Source organism: Rhinatrema bivittatum, chromosome 9 (genome assembly GCF_901001135.1).
Source record: "Rhinatrema bivittatum chromosome 9, aRhiBiv1.1, whole genome shotgun sequence".
Taxonomy (NCBI): domain Eukaryota; kingdom Metazoa; phylum Chordata; class Amphibia; order Gymnophiona; family Rhinatrematidae; genus Rhinatrema; species Rhinatrema bivittatum.
Window position 1 is genome coordinate 197743724 of NC_042623.1, and position 17982 is coordinate 197761705.

General features: G+C 43.8%; 1 protein-coding gene across 2 annotated transcripts in view; it reads left to right on the plus strand.

Annotated features, from left to right (window-relative positions):
* The window catches only part of FBXO36 (F-box protein 36), a 164413-nt gene that overhangs the window by 16538 nt on the left and 129893 nt on the right, over positions 1 to 17982 (plus strand). The window lies entirely within an intron of this gene.

Sequence of the window (17982 nt, forward strand, 5' to 3'; positions counted from 1 at the left end):
TTCTCATATTTAAGTATTATATTTGAATGACAGTATAAACATATGATTGCGCTAACAATCATAACTGGTAACCACACCCATCCCCCATTTAGAATATATTATTGAACTATGTAACCGTATAATACTGGCACCTTTTGGATAATCTAGAAACCAAACCAAACATATTTGTGCCTATCTGTAAACCGTTGTGATGGTGCTCTACTAAACGACGGTATAGAAAAGTTTTTAAATAAAATAAAAATAAAATAAACTGCAGATTACAATTGTATACATGCTGCAAGAAGATTTGAACTGCTTTCCATTTCAGTTGCGAGAAGACTTCCTATTCACATGATAAAATAAGTGAAAAGTAGTTTTTTTTTTCAAAGTACATGACATACAAGATGGTAGGCAGAACTTGATGATTACAACTGAAGCTCCGGGTTCCAGTGTAAACAATATTGAGAGCATTTTATGAGATATTCCACCTTTCAAAATATTTTTGCATTTATGGATGTTAGGATTCGTGAGGGTTATGAGGTGAGGGTTGATGCCACCTGCGGGGAGGAGCCCCACAGGCCCTCACCATCGGAAGGCGAGGTCAGCTGCAGCAGGAGATATGGTGGCAGTGGTAGAGAGATAAGATGTCCTGCGTCACAGCCACATGACCGCAGGAGCTGTAGACAGTGCGCACTGTGAAATGTCCCGCGGAGCGGGGTAAGAGACAGTTTGGAGGGAATCACAGTACTCAGGCAGGATGGGGATGCAGGTGCCAGAGCAGGAGCCTCCAACAGAAGCACGCTAGGCAGGCCCCGAGGAGCGGGGAGCGCAAGACAGGAACTACTGGAGGATTGCAGTGGAGACTGTCCTGAGGGGCGGGACAGCGCAGCAAATGAGGCTCTGGTGTGATGACGTAGGTTGACCCGAGGAGTGGGGAAGCCCAAGTCAAATCTCCGAAGTAGTGACGTAAGCCGCCCCGAGGAGTGGGGCTGCGCACGGTGGAATCTCTGGTTAGAGAGTGAAGGCACTGCCCCGAGGAATGGGGAAGCGCAGGGTACAGTCATTGTTGCAGAACGTAAGCACTGCCCCGAGGGGCGAAGAGTGCAGGGTAAAGTCACTGTTGTAGAACATAGGCACTGCCCTGAGGAGCGAGGGAGCGCAAAGTTGAATCTCCAAGTAGCAAAGTAATTTGAGGGACAACCCCGAGGAGCAGGGAAGCCAGCAGGCAGAAAGGCGCAGGGGCTACCCCGAGAAGCGGTGAAGCCCGGAGACAAGGTCTCCAGCTGGAGCGCAAGGAGGACCCCTAGGAGTGGGTACCGAGCCAGAGTCCAGAGCCGCAGATAGATGCGATACAGGAACTACAGGTCTGAGGAGACAGGAACAAGCACCAGGCGAAGGAACTCATTGCCAAGTCAACTAGCAAGGGGCGAGGGAGGTGCTTATGAATCCAAACCTTGTGATGTCATCAGTCGGGACACCCCTGAGGTTCCCTTCATTGGGCCTTTAAAGGTAGCCCCTGTGGCACGCGCGCGCAGTCCTAGGAAGCCCTGAAGTCAGCGTGGGTGGTGGTGGCATCCCAGCTGCCATGAGGAGCCTTGAGAACCCAAGGTATGCGGCGGTAGCGGCTAGCCCCACCCGCGAGCTGACCTAGAGAGGAGAACAGGGCAGTACATGACATGAGTTGAATCGGTCGCAGCCATCTGCAACAAACGGTCATAACAATGGAATGTTGAAGCAAGAGATATATGAAGTGATCTTTTGTTTAGTTATGGACTTTTTTCCCGTCAATAAGCAGGCTGAATTAGCCATGCTTTCTAAGTGACGTCCTCTGGCCACATGGGGCAGAGCTTAGAATACAGAGCTTTGCTCTATGCTCATGCATGGTGGTTTCCCACGCAAATCCATCTTCTCTAGTTTTTTTCTTTCCACGTGGTGGATGGTAGCACAGTTGACTTTCTTTCTTCTCTTCATCTTCTTGTCATTTACAGTGACCCCAAAAACAACACTTTTTTAAGTGCTAAAATGGCACCAAAAACATCAAGGTTCAAGTACTGCCAATGGAGTAAGATTATGTCCTTAACAGATGAACATAACTACTGCTATCTCTGCCTCAGCCTGGATCACCAGCAGGAATTTTGCCAGGACTGTCGACAGATACCCCCGAGAGCCAGGAGGCAGAGGGCAGCCAAAATTGAGAGACTCTCTGGCAAGATGAGGCGACATCATTCCCAGAGGCCTGGAGTTGGCCCAATCATCACCTGGGCGCAAGGTGCTCAGGGCCCCCCTGGGAAAAAGAGCCGCATCAGTGGGACCCATTGACACCTTGGTCAGGCCCGGCCAGTTGGGAACAACTCCCAGAGAGCCCTAGCCAGTACAGACAGGAGGCAGAGGCCAAGCAGCGCCGTGCATGTAGTCTGAAGGGCCGTCTAAGTCCAGCCTGCAGCCCTCGACGCACACTGAATGTAAAGGAAAGTCGGTGGCATCTCACAGGATTCACGGTGCACCTCCATCTGAACGACCCATGAAGAAAGCGTTGAAGGAAATGAAGCAAATGAAGTCGACACACAAGCTGAAGCCGACACGTGCCGAGATTGACGCATGAGTCGAAATTGACATATGACTCAAAGTCAGTGCTTGAGTTAAGACTGAAGCAGTCATTGAAGCCGACTCAACCCTATAGACAACTCATAGCACAAGGAAAAGTACAGACAAGTCTCCACCATTACTGTTAAGGGAAACCCATTCCTCCAAACCTTACACAGAACCTCAGATAGTGTTTACGCCCAAGGAGCTCATGGGAATTCATCTCTTGGATGACGAGAAAGTCTGGTCTTCTCAATCAGAGTTTCTCTTAGAGAGCTCATCAGCATCTTCCCTCAGAGTTTATTCTGATCTGTCAACACTGTCTCATCGGAAGAGACAATCTCCTCAGTTGCAGGAACCAGTTGCTAAGAGGCACAAAGTAGCCCCCCCCCCCCCCAGAACTTGCCACCAGTTGAGCACCATAGTGGACCAGACTCCTGCATACTGCAGGTGATTCTGCCTATGCTTCATATGGAACACAGGAGATCTTCCTCCAAGACACAGTCACATGCTGAACCAGCTTCCACTCCGCAGAGGGAGAAGTATCCAGACACATGGGGGGCGGCTTCATAGACCATGAACCAAATATCGCACATACTTAAAGCATTCTTCTCCTCACTCAACACTCAGCAGAGCCATCCTCTGCACCCTAGTCTACCAGCGGAGGAGGAACTCTCACCCCTGAATCCTCATTCTTCCTTGGAGCAAGAATCCACTAGCCCCCTGGATGAGAACACCGGCTGAGAACTAAGTTCTTCCCCAGAGCCAGATGTCGATGTTTTTTCTCCATCGACTTCTCCAGGAACCTCTACTGATATTCCATCTTACCCCCCTGAGGGTTCTCTGGAGCCGTCATCACCTCCAGAAGATTTGACCTATTCCAAATAGACAAGGTGGGGTCGGCTTTGAAAATAGAAACCAAAAAGCTTCCTGATCCAAGGTTAGAAACATTGGGAATTCTTAAAATCTTTTATTTCCCTGCGGAGCCGCTGGCTTTGCCATCCCATCCGGTATTAGGTGCAGTCATGGATGAGACCTGGGAGTCCCCATTTCACAAGGCAAGCAGTTTCCCGGAAGACAGACATAGTTCCGGATGCACAAATCTAATCACTATGGAATAATGCATCTCCCCCATACTACAGAAGTGGTAGAATCAGCAATGCATAAGACCAAGAAATCTCAGTTCCATTCAAATATATCTCCTGGAAAGGATAATAAGATCCTGGATGAGTTCAGCAGAAAGGTTTCCAAGGGGTGATGTTGAATGCCAGGATTCAGAAGCATCAGTTTTATGTCACGCAGTATTTATACAAATGCATGCAAACCTTAAAGACATCTATCTCAGAAGGTGCAGGTGATCAACCTTCCCCACCCCCACAACCCTTGGCAGACTTAGAGAAAGGTCTGCGGTACTTATTAAGAACCATATATGAGGCCTTTGAAACATCTGCTAGCACATCCACAGCTTCGACAGCAGCTAGAAGAATAGCCTGGCTCCATTCGAGTGCCATTAGGGAAGATGTCCATGGTAAGCTGGAGGACTTACCATGCAAAGCAGACAACCTGTTTGGGGACAAACTTAGGGAAACTGTCTCCTAAATTAAGGATGAAAATGTGGCAGTTCTCTCCCTCACTTCTATACCAGAGCAACAGAGCTCCTCAAGGCACTATTATGGGCACTATAAGAAGCCCTATTATCCAAGGCACCCCTACCGATATAATCCCTCCTTCAGGTTGCAACTCTACCAAACTTACCAGCTGCCCAGAGAGCAGGGGCCACAAAATCAGACCAGAGGTTGCCTGAGAGGACAACCATCTCAGAAGTAACAGCAGGACCTACCCAAAAACCATAGCAGAATTTTTGAAGGGGCCTGGGCCACAGCTACCACTCAGAAGGGGGCGGGGGGGAGGGGGGCAGGGTAGCTCAGTTCCACCACTCCTGGGAGGCCATCATATTCGATCGTTGGGTTTTGAGCATCATTCAGGATGGCTACAAGTTGAATTTCAAACGAATTACATTTATCCTGCACACTGTAGTTCCATTTTGGGACCAATCAAAAACTACACTGTTTTAACAGGAAGTGGGGTCACTGCTCCATTCTACCCCACTCACAGAGCCACAAGGAATTCTACTCCCAATACTTCCTCATCCCAAAGAAATCAGGGAGCCTGTGTCCGATCCTGGACCTTCGTTCTCTCAACGTTTCTTCGGAAGGAGAAGTTCAAAATAACCGCCCTCAAATCAGTTCTGCCATTCCTCCAACCCAATGATTGGATGTGCTCACTGGATCTCAAGGTTGCATATTCCCACATCCCGATTCAACAGTTCTATTGGTGTTACCTATGCTTGGCAATAGTGATCATAATATGATCAAATTTGTATTATTGACTGGCAGGGGACAGTAAGTAAATCCATGGCACTAGCACTAAACTTTCAAAAGGGAAACTTTGATAATATGAGAAAAATAGTTAAAAAAAAAACAAAACTGAAAGGTGCAGCTAAAAAGGCTTAGAGTGTACACCAGGCATGGACATTGTTTAAAAATACCATCTTAGAAGTGCAGTCCAGATGTATTCCATGCATTAAGAAAGGTGGAAGGAAAGCCAGACAATTGCTGGCATGGTTAAAAAGTGAGATGAAAGAGGCTATTTTAGCCAAAATATCTTCATTCAAAAATTGGAAGAAGAAAATAAGATAAAGCATAAGCATTGGCAAGTTAAATGTAAGACATTGATAAGACAGGCTAAGAGAGAATTTGAAAAGAAGTTGGCCATAGAGGCAAAAACATATAATAAAAACTTTAAAAAATATATTTGAAGCAGAAAGCCTGCGAGGAAGTCAGTTAGACCATTAGATGATAGAGGGGTTAAAGGGGCATTTAAGGAAGATAAGGCCATCACTGAAAGACTAAATAAATTCTTTGCTTCTGTATTTACTGAAGAGGAGGCTCTTGCCCACAATGGGATTCAATCAGTATCATATATTAGAGCACTAAATTCACTTCACTTACTTATTCCCATTTTCACCCTTACTGTTAGATGATCCGCCCATGGGCGGCCGCGGCAGGCCCCCCTCACCTCCTCCTCGGGTGCCGGGACCACCATCGGGATCTGCGCGGTGGCGGGAAAATTCTCCCGCCGCGTGCACCTGGCCTCCTCCACTCTTGTCACCGAATCCATGCCGCACTCCGCGGTAGGAGGGACGAATTCCGGTCCTCTCTTCGTGGCCTCGGGCCACAGGCAGCCTGTTTTGGACAGGGCCTTTCCTAGGTGTGTAGCCGCGCCTCCTGGGTATTTTTAAAGGGCCAGCACCGATCAGATCTGTTCAGCCCCCTGGATGACGTCAGGAGCTGGGGACTACTTCAGGGAGCCTCCTCTTCCGGGTCCTTGACTTGGCAACGAGTCTGCTTCGCTTCGGTGAAGTCCTTCTGCTTCGGTGGTATCTTGAGTCCTGTTCCTGTTCCTGATTCCTGAGTCCGTTCTTGCCTCCAGAGTCCTGTTCCTGCCTTCCGCGCCCTCTTCCTGCTCCAGCTCCCATCCTTGGTCTCCTTCGGACGGATTTCCTGGCTTCGACATCGGACTGGCTTTCGGTGACCCTCTGGCTTCTGACTCTGGACTGGATATCGGCGACTCTCTGGCTTCTGACTCTGGACTGGCTATCGGCAACTCTTTGGCTTCTGACTCTGGACTGGCTATTGCCGAATCTCTGGCTTCTGACTTCGGACTGGGATGGGATTCTGATCTTGGACGACTCCGCTGACGCTTACCACTCTCTTCACAGGGGCCCACCTAAGACCAGCCGGCCCCCGAACCCATGGGCTCAACCTGCGGGGAATGGGGTTGGTATTGGCGAAGCTCTAGCCGGCCCCCTGCACCAGCCCGTCCTCACCTTCCGACAGTGGGGACCTGTGGGGGTTTGCCCTCTCAGGTTGTGCCAACCTCACCTCGGGCAAGGGGTCCACACTCTCATCCATCAGCATAACACTTACTCTCAAAAAAATCTTTATTAATTAACTTTAAAGCCTAAAAAATATATATAATAGCAAAGTTTTTCTCTTAATACTTATCTTTCTACTTTACAGAAATACATCAAAGTGCTCCAATATAAACCCCACAATCATCCCAACATTGACAATGTTTCGGCATTCATGCCTTTTTCAGGGGAACAAACAAACACTCTAATATATGATACTTGTTGAAGCCCATTGCGGGCAAGAGCCTGTGGATTATTTTACAAAGAGTACAGTTTTTCTCATCCCTTCCCATTTTATTTGTTGTTTTTTTATGTGTGGAAGTTTATGCCTTGGTGGCTTGGTATTTATGGTTTGATATATGGGGTTTTGCCCATTCATCTATTGTTTAAAGAGGCAAACCATTTGAAGGCTAATATATTGTTCATTCAAGAAACTCATTTGCAAAAAGAGATGAGAGGTTACTAACTTATAACAAAAAATTTCCTTAAGATCTTTTGGCCTCTAATTCTGTAAAAAATAAATATGAAGGAGTAGGCATTTTGATCTCCAAAAATATTTGTGCAAAGTTCAAGATTTTACACAGGAATACAGATGGGGGATATATAGTATTGCAAATGAGCACTTTTTCTGGAATTTATACTTTTGTGAATATATATGGCCTGGATTCAGATCATTGTCAGTTTTTTCAATCTTTATCTGACATGCTTTTGGTCACTATGGGAGGACAGGTTATATCTGGTGGAGATTTCAATATCATCTTGAATCCTTACTTCAGTAACTCATTGGGTCAGAGTACAACATCTCCTAAATATTGTTCCAGTTTGAAGAATATGATCACTAGGATAGGAATGATGGATATATGTTCATGCTACTGAAAAAGATTATACTTTTTATTCTAGACCACATAATTTCTATTCTAGATTATATATGTTCTTAATAGATAAGACCCTAGTGCCTAGTGCTTCTTCAGCTTCCATAGGGCCCATTACTTGGTCAGATCATGCACCTATCCTTTGTGATTATAGATTTACAACAAAATGATGCAGGGAGACAGTTTTGGCGTATTAATGCTTTATTGCAAGATAAAGAATGTTGTGAAAAATTAACGAGCATAATTAAGGAATATCTTGCTCTTAATGATGATGGCACCACTTCAGAGGTTACACTCTAAGAATGTCTTAAGACCGAGGTTCGTGGACATTTGATTTCATGGTCCATTTATAAAAAGAAAGAAAACACTGGTTAAGTCTAGAATATTGGTCAAGTATAATATACACATATAAGGGTCAAACAGGTATTACATTTCATAGACAATATAACATATTCCTGTGTAGATATTTCCAATTTTATTATATCAAAACTATAAAAACATACATTACATATATCACATCAGAATATTACACATCCACTCATTCATACATACAAATATCATTACAAAACTTCAAAATTTCATTACAAAATTTCCAAAATTGCAATTTTAACCAACATGTGAATAAATTATATCATAGTCCCATAATATACTATATTAAACATACAATACTTTCTTCAAAAAACAGGTGATGAAAAGACCTTCCAATCTTCTATTAAACTAGTATAATCCTTTCAATCTTCTCCATTCTCAATATTCACGAGAAGGGACCCTTGTTTCACCAATGGTTTCAACAAGGGGATTGGTTATCATCGTATGGAAGGTCACCACATTTTCACTTAGGAGCCTTGTTAGACTACGCATCTATTCACTTCAATACCTACTTCAATCAAAAAAACTTACTTCAGTCAAAAAGACTTATAATATAATCAGGGGCGGATTCCCGATGACGACCGGCCCGGGGATTCGCCGCCCAGGCCGGCCCAGGAGATACCACGTGGTCTGCCGAGCGCGGCTCTGTCACGCTGTGCTCGGCAGACCACGAAACTAGAGCAACCAGCCCACTGGGGGATGCCTGATCCCCCAATAGGTCAATCCGCCCCTGAATATAATTGTCTCAAGATCAATTCCAATATTCAATAGAATATTTATACAGATATCCACTAAACATTCCTCACAACCTTGTCCCAAACTTCATAAATATATTTAACAATTCAAAAACATAGCTAACCCAGCTGTTGCACTTGGAGGTGGACCCTTGTCCTGGAGCAGTGGAGAATGGCTCCCTGGTAGGGACCAGGAAGCACCTGCCCCCAGGGGGCGGAGCACAGGAGGAGACAGAGGCTAGGATGAGCTTCACCACTGGAAGCCCGCGGTTCCCCCGGGTGGAGCCTGTAGGGACCCGGGCCGCTTGGACTTAGGTGGGCCTCACAGGATCTCCCGGAGAGGTAGTAGAGAGGCGTGCCCACGAGCAGCAAGGGAGTGAGGTCAGTCACTAGGCTGCAGGTCTGGAGAAGCAAGGAAGGCCAGTACAGCATAGGCGATGACAAGGCAAGGGACAAAGCCAGAATCAGGAGACATGGTCAATAGCAGCCGGGGTCAGAATTTGAGGATCAGTCCAAGGAGTAGTCAACAAAGCAGGGGTCAGGTTCCAGAGGTTAGACAAGGTCACAAGGCAGGCAGAGGTCAGGATCCAGGCAGCGAACAGAATGGTCAAGGAGCAGGCCGAGGCCAGTACCAGAGAGACAGTCCAGGGTACTACCTGGGGAGACAGGACGGACAGACGCTGGAACAGAAGGATGCTGGAACAGAAGGACGCTGGACAAGGCTGGAACAGTAGGACACTGGAACAAGACTGGAACGCGGAAGCAAACTAGTACACGTACAGTGCCAACCCGATTGCCAAGGCAAGGAAGTGCAGGCAGAGACTTCCTTATATCGTACATTCAATCAATGCGTGCCATGGAGCTAGGACCCGCCTCTGGCCCTACACGAGGCCATGCGGTCCGCGCGCATGTAGGGGAAGTGGCCAACGCCACTGAGGACGCCGAACTCCGGCGTGAGGCCCCGTGCGCAATGGAAGGTCTGGCAACTGCCACCGCAGGACACCGAGGCCTGGAGGAGCTCGCAGCTGCCGCTGGGGAGGCTGACCCATGACCTGCAGAGTAGCTAGTGAGATGAACAGGCCCGTGCACAGGCCGGGCATGGACGGGGCGCGCAACAATAGCTTATTCAATTATTTCATTATTCATAAATCTAATATATTAAATCGCTAAAAAATAGCTAACCTGGTCACATATAACCCACATATAATTCAAAATAACCTTTCACTCACCTCTATTTTCATCATTTTGCAAAAACCTACTTCCCAAAATCTACTCTCACAGGAGCGTGCATCGCATCATCTTTTCATTGCAAAATGACTACTTTCCATCCACGAACACTGCTACTATCCCTTTTTATCTTTACTATTTTCAAAATTACTAATTCATGGGATACACTATGATACACAATGCTATGAATCACACATACAATTTACTCATGGATGCAGAAGGGCAAAAGAGGGAACATTAAAAATAGAGGGGATTTTTCTTCTTCTGGGGAGTCCTCCGATGATGATAAATCATTGGAGGGGGTGGGTGTGCCTCCGAAGAAAGTGACATTTAATGTTCCTAATGAGGGGGGAGCATTCCCTCATTCTAATGAAATGGGGGGCAATTGCATTCCTTTTTTGAGATCCCAAAACAGACAAACTCAGGGAAATCAGGAACAAAGGCCTTTTCAAAGGGGATATTACAACAGGTACAAACAGCATTGAGTAATTATGTCAATGATACCGGTGTGGGTCATCAAGCTGTTTTTAATTTATCATCCAAGACATTATCTTGTTCTATGTTGTCTATTTTGAATAAAGGGTTACCATTTGTTCCCACCGAGAGACATGATCCGTTTAATTTGCGGAAAGAATTACTTAAATTGAGGGATTATTTTGGTTCCTGTATTATCAAGGGGGATTGGCGTTATATAAACCTTCAGCTTGGATGCCACCCCCCCACCCTTTAATAATTGCCTTCGAATCTCTGGTGTTACAGGATTTGCAAACTTTAGAGGAATCCTGGGAGAAAAATTGGTTTAATTTATCTAAGGATAAGTTTAGAGCTATAAAACAGCTGAGGGAGGACTCCAGCATTGTAATCTGCCCAGCAGATAAAGGGGGTGCCTTGGTAGTTTTAGACAGGTCACAATATGTTCAGGAGATTATGAGACAGTTGAATGATGCTCACACTTACATGGTGATGGATCATGATCTGACTATTGACATTCAACACACTGTCAAAGATATTTTGTATCATGTTTTGGAGTCGCATGTCATTACCCGTAAGGAGTTTAGATATTTATATCAAGAGCATCCAGTGGTGCCATATTTCTACAAGGTCCTGAAGATTCATAAGTCCTTAGTGGCTCCCCCTGGGCGACCCATAGTGGCTGGCATTGGTTCTGTCTTTGAACCGATTGAGAAATTTATTGATAAGATGCTCTAACCACTTGTGGTGATGTCTCCTGCTTATGTTAGGGATTCTACTGATTTCATTGTATCTTTGCAGACAGTTCAGGAAGTGTCTCGGGTGAAATTATTAGTCACAGCTGACATTACTACATTGTACACCAGTATTCTGCAGGACCAAGCGGTGGTTATTATTAGGGATGTGAATCGTTTTTTGACGATTTAAAACAATCGTCAGATATATTTTAAATCGTCAAAAATCGTTAGAGCTGCGATACAATAACAATTCCTCCGATTTATCGTCAAAAAATCATAAATCGGGGGAGGGGGAGGGCGGGAAAACCGGCACCCTAAAACCCACCCCGACCCGGCGCTACTTTTGCCCTCACTATGTCGACATAGTGAGGGCAAAAGTAGCGCCGGCGCCATTTTGAATATTGGCAATACGGCCCGCGTGCAGGAGGTCGCTCCCGGACCCCCGCTGGACTTTTGGCAAGTCTTGTGGGGGTCAGGAGGCCCCCCCAAGCTGGCCAAAAGTCCCTGGGGGTCCAGCGGGGGTCCGGGAGCGATCTCCTGCACTCGTGACGTCGGGTGACAGGAACCAAAATGGCGCCGGCGCTACCTTTGCCCTGTCATATGGTAAGGGCAAAGGGCCACCAGCGCCATTTCTTTTAACACAGCCGAGGCCCGAGAGCGGGAGATCGCACTGGGACCCCCCACTGGACCCCAGGTAATTTAAAACATTTTGGGGGGCTTCAGGAGGGTGGGGGATTTATTTTAAAGGGTCGGGGTGGGTTTTAGGGTGCCGGTTTTCCCGCCCTCCCCCGATTTACGATTTTTTACGATTTAAAAAAAACAAAAACCATGACGATCAGATTTCCCTCCCCCCCAGCCAAAATCGATCGTTAAGACGATCGATCACCCAATTCACATCCCTAGTTATTATATAGCTGATGCTTTGAAGCGTTTGGAGATACTGGAAAATCGGTATAAGGTGTTCATGCAATTGGCGGAACTGGTGATTACAAAGAGTTATTTTGTTTTTGATTTTGTATATTATAACCAGATACAAGATATTCCTATGGGCTCACCATTAGCTCCATCGGTGGCGGGCCTGTATGTAGCTCGGTTTGAGGCTAAACACATTTATGCTTCTCGATTTTTTTCAGGCAGTCAGCTTTTGGAGGCGGTAAATTGATGACCTGTTTTTCTTATGGGATGACACTTTGGAGACTCTGTTGGAATTCACTCACTTTATCAATCAGAGTGATGCTCATTTAGAGTTTTCTTTTCAAATGAATTTGTCACGGATTGTTTTTTGGATATGTTTGTGCAAAAAGTGAGCCAACAGTTTGATACTTGTGTTCATAGGAAACCTATTGATCATAACACCTTGTTACATTTCCAAAGCTTCCATCCCCGAAGACTTAAAGAGAATATTCCGTTCGGACAATTTCTCAGATACAGACGGCTGTGTTTATCTCTTGATGTATATAGGCAGTGTGCTAAGGAATTATCTGAGAGATTTATAGATCGTGGATACTCACAAGGTAATGTCAGATGGGCGTTTAAGCAGGGACTATACGTGAACTGTGATAATCTTCTTATTAAAGATACCAAGGAACCAATTTCTAGGGTGATTTGTTCTTTACCTTTTTCGAGTAGAATGTTACAAGTGAAACATATCATCTTAAGACATTGGCCTCTATTGAAGACTTTACCAGCGTTTAAGGAAAATCCTATCTTTCCGGTTAAGAGGGGGAGGAACTTAAGCAATAGGTTGGTGAAACATAGGTTTGTGTAGTTACCCCACTCTGCTTGGAATGGTCAATCATCTTGTGGACATTGCTCAGTGTGTTCTAATGTGTTGCCTATATGCCAATTCATTCATGCAAGGTTGAAATATCCGTACATTTTGCCCGGGTCCTTTTCATGTTCTTTGTCATGAGTGGTTTATGTGATTGTGTGTCCGTGTTCAAAGATATATGTGGGATAGACCACACGAGCTGTGCGGCAACGTATAATTGAACATAAAAGTTGCATTCAAATGAATAAAGAGAACGCCCCCTTGGTGTCCACTGGCTGCAAATCCAGCATTCTATAGATGACATTAAGTTCTTTGTGGTTAAACAGGGCTTGTTTACTTTTGGAGGTGATATTTCCTGTCTGCTATGACAGTGGGAGCAGAAGTATATCTTTGAATGGCAGACATTATCTCCTATAGGTTTAAATGGGGAGGTAGAGTGGTCAGCGTTCATTTAACAGATATTTTTTGGCACATATATGGATTCAGTACTTAGAGTGGAATTGCCTGCTACAGTGGTATTAGGTTTTGATACACATGGTTATATGTATATTGACAGTTATTGATGACTGTTTACATTTTGATTGACATTGGTAGGCGTATGGTGGTGGAGTGTGAGTTCAAGGAGGTATTCTTTTATGAGTAAACGGATTGAGTGAGATATTCAATATGTGGGTTTGTATATGGTGCAGATGTTTGTTGGGTTTTGAAAATGTTTTTGAGTGGGAGCTGTCAGGCTACATAATGTTGGTTATGGGCGCGTATGTGGTTGGGTGTTGAAAGTCATTTTAGTGGGGTTTGTTAAGATATATTATTTTGGATAAGTATTTGAGCATGGGGGCTTGAATGAGTCATTTGGTGGGGGGAGATGTTCTGAGAATATGTTTTGTTTTATTTATAGGGGTATGTATGGTCGAGTTGAGTGAATGACTTTCTGGCCTTAGTGATTGGTTGTGTGAGTTTATGATGAGGTTGGCGATATAAATGAATGGTGATATGGTGTGTTTTCAGGGGGGGGGGGTGTTTTGGTTATTGTTATTTCGTGAGATGAAGTGCAAAGACATTTTGTATCTAGTGGCCATGCGTCCTGTGGAATAAAGTTAGGTTTGTCTTGATAACTCTTAGTGTTGCCTCTCAGTGATTGGTTGTGTGGGCATATGGGGCACATCATGACGTTAGCAGAATAGGGGCTGGTTAATTGGCACGCCATGTTTTAAGGAGTGGCGCGCCCTTATGGAAAGTGTATCAATCCAAAAAACAGACGTGTCTCGGGGCCGTGAGTGGTTCAAAAGATTTTTTGAAACGGGATACACCGGAAGTTCTTGTGAAATTTTGAGGATTGGTGAGTAGATTTGTAATTGCGGCATTGTGGTGGTTTGGGGTTCTTTTGGTCATGGGATATTAGGAAGAAGGGTATGAACCTCTCGTATGAGATTTCAGATGGAGTCCCGATTGTTAGTAGATGTCGGCGTGTATAGCGTTTTCAGATGAGTCGTGTAGAAGGGCGCCAGGTCAGTGGTATATCATGGTCTATGGACAATTTTTGTGGTTGGTTTTGGTGCTCTATAATGATTTATTATGTGATTTTGTGGGTCTTTTGTCTAGTCGATTCCCCCTGATGAAGCCATAGTGTGGTAAAATAAGGGTCCCTTGAAGGGATATCAAAGTACCTAACCAGTAGCGGTGGAATTATCTAACAGAAAGGGAAAAGAGAGAAGTGACACCCGTGATCATACCGACAAGCAAATTCTGAAGAAAAAACAATAAAGATTAAAGCCATGGTGGCTGTGATGGTACATTGAATAGTGGATACATCAAGCCAGAGTTCATGCTAAGATTTTACCTGTAACAACGGATATATGGATGCAAGCCATTGTATGCTTTGAAAGCAGTTTTAGAAAAAAGGGATATCATACATAGTGTCATCCATATCTTCATAAGTGGTTGTGGCCTTCATGGGGTAATTGTATGTGTGATTCATAGCATTGTGTATCATAGTGTATCCCTTGAATTAGTAATTTTGAAAATAGTAAAGATAAAAAGGAATGGTAGCAGTGATGGTATTAGTTGAAAGTGGATATATCTAACTAGGGTTCATGCCAAGATTATAGCTATAACAACGGACAGATTGATGTAAGCTCCTGTATGCTTTGAAATAAGTAGAAAAGGATATCACACATGATGTTATGTATTTATTTATTTATTTATTTGGAGATTTTTATATACCGCAGTACGTAAAGGTCTACATCACCTCGGTTTACAGTAAACAATAACTTAGCACAAGGCTTTACAAGTAACCGGTTATACAGTAAGTGAACAATAAATAGCAACAGGTTTTACATAAAACAGTTAATAGTAATGTAAACAATCAACTTCAACAGTAGGTGACAACTTTATACAGGAAAACTGATTTTCAAGTATGATTTTCATGTATGATTTTCAAGTATGATTTTCATGTATGATAATGTAAGGGGTCTGTGGCCTTTATGGGGCAATTACATGTGTGATTTATAGCATTGTGAGGTATAGTGCATTCTCTGAGCTTGCACATATAAAAAATATTTTCGTGCCTTCATTTGCATTGGTTCACAAAAATATTTTTTGTACCTCCATTTACATTGATTGTTCAATCTGTATTTTTCATCTATATGTGTTAGTATATAAATATCACCATAAAGTGGAGATGGGGGTGGGTGTATGTATGAGGTGTGAATGGGAAGTATGAGTGTAATGTGGGGTATTTAATGAATATTGATGTTTTGGATTTTTGTATAATAAAAGTAAGATTGGCTCTCATTAGAAAATGACAGTGGACTACTGAGAATTAAATAAAGTTACTCCCGCATTGACTGCTGCAGTTCCTGATACCATAACTTTGATTGAGAAGGTACAAACACACCCCGGAAGGTGGTACACAGTGAATGCATTTTTCACTATCCCTATTAAAGAACAAAATTGTGATCAATTCGCTTTCACATGGCAGGGTCGATAGTATGCTTTTATTCGACTTTTAGTCCTAGCCCGACCATCTGCCACAGAACAGTGGCAGAACACTTGGATGAATTTCAAATCCCTGAGCCAGTACCACTAGTTCATTATATTGACAATATTTTAATTCAAGATTCTAAATGAGGATGAGGCACAAAGGTGTTTAGACGGATTGCTAGAACATATGAAAAGTAAGGAATGGGAAATTAACTCAGCCAAAATACAAGGACCCGCCCAAACAGTAAAGTCTTTTGGAGTACAATGGAGTAATGGGCATAGAAAAATCCTCTCTAAAGCCAGACAAAAAAATCTTGGAATTTGCATTTCCAAAGATTAAGAAGGAAGCCCAACAGTTTATTGGTCTATTTGGGTTTTGGAGACAACATATTACATAAGAACATAAGAAATTGCCATGCTGGGTCAGACCAAGGGTCCATCAAGCCCAGCATCCTGTTTCCAACAGAGGCCAAACCAGGCCACAAGAACCTGGCAATTACCCAAATATTAAGAAGATCCCATGCTAGTGATGCAATTAATAGCAGTGGCTATTACCTAAGTAAACTTGATTAATAGCAGTTAATGGACTTTTCCTCCAAGAACCTATCCAAACCTTTTTTGAACCCAGCTACACTAACTGCACTAACCACATCCTCTGGCAACAAATTCCAGAGCTTAATTATGCGTGGAGTGAAAAAGAATTTTCTCCAATTAGTCTTAAATGTGCTACTTGCTAACTTCATAGAATGCCCCTAGTCCTTCTGTTATCCAAAAGTGTAAATAACCGATTCACATCTACTCGTTCAAGAACTCTAATGATCTTAAAGGCCTCTATCATATCCCCCCTCAGCCGTCTCTTCTCCAAGCTGAACAGTCCTAACCTCTTCAGCCTTTCCTCATAGGGGAGCTGCTCCATCCCCTTTATTATTTTGTTTGCCCTTTTCTGTACCTTCTCCATTGCAACTCTATCATTTTTGAGATGCGGTGACCAGAATTGTACACAGTATTCAAGGTGTGGTATCAGCATGGAGCGATACAGAGGCATTATGACATTTTCTGTTTTATTAACCATTCCCTTCCTAATAATTCCTAACATTCTGTTTGCTTTTTTGACTGCTGCAGCACACTGAGCCGACGATTTTAGAGTATTATCCACTATGATGCCTAGATCTTTTTCCTGGGTGGTAGCTCCTAATATGGAACCTAACATCGTGTAACTACAGCAAGGGTTATTTTTCCCTATATGCAACACCTTGCACTTGTCCTCATTAAATTTCATCTGCCATTTGGATGCCCAATCTTCCAGTCTTGCAAGGTCCTCTTGTAATGTATCACAATCCGCTTGTGATTTAACTACTCTGAATAATTTTGTATCATCCGCAAATTTGATAACCTCACTCGTCGTATTCCTTTCCAGATCGTTTATATATATATTGAAAAGCTCCGGTCCAAGTACAGATCCCAGATGGATCCTTCTTCCAATTTTTGAAGGATGGTTTTTTTGGCTAAAATAGCCTCTTACCTTTTAACCGTGCCAGTAATCATTTTTCCTTCCTTCCACCTTTCTTAATGCATGGAATATATATGGACTGTGCATCTAGGATTGTATTTTTAAACAATATCCATGCCCGTTGAACACGTTTAACCTTTGCAGCTGCACCTTTCAGCTTTTTTCTACATTTAGGTCAAATATTAGCTCCCCTATACAAAGTAACATGTTAAAAGTATGAATTTGAATGGGGTGAGGACCAAATAAAGGCATTTGCAACTGCTAAACAGGCTATCCAAACAGCTTTAGATTTGTGGCCAGTACAAGAAGGAGAGGTAGAATTACATGTATCTGTAAATCAGCAATATGCAAATTGCAGTTTATGGCAAAAACAAGGCTGACAAAGAGACCCACTAGGGTTTTGGAGTCATAAATTACCAGAGGCTGGAGAGAAATACACATCCTTTGAAAGACAATTATTGGCTTGCTATTAAGCTCTAACTGATACAGAACAGTTAACGGTCGGACATCAGGTAGTTATGCGACCCGAGATACCTGTCATGCAATGGGTGCAGAGTATTCCAAAAACACATTGAATTGGTCATGCCCAGGAAGCTAGTATAATTAAACGGAAGTGGTACATTCAAGAAAGTGCAAAGACAGGCAAAGGGAATATTGCAATGTTATTGCACGAGACGGTAGCTAATGCACCCACCTCTTTAGGGGAATTGGTTCATATTCAGGAAAAGCAGGAAAGTCCGGTAAAATGGGGGAAGTCTTTCACTCAATTAATTG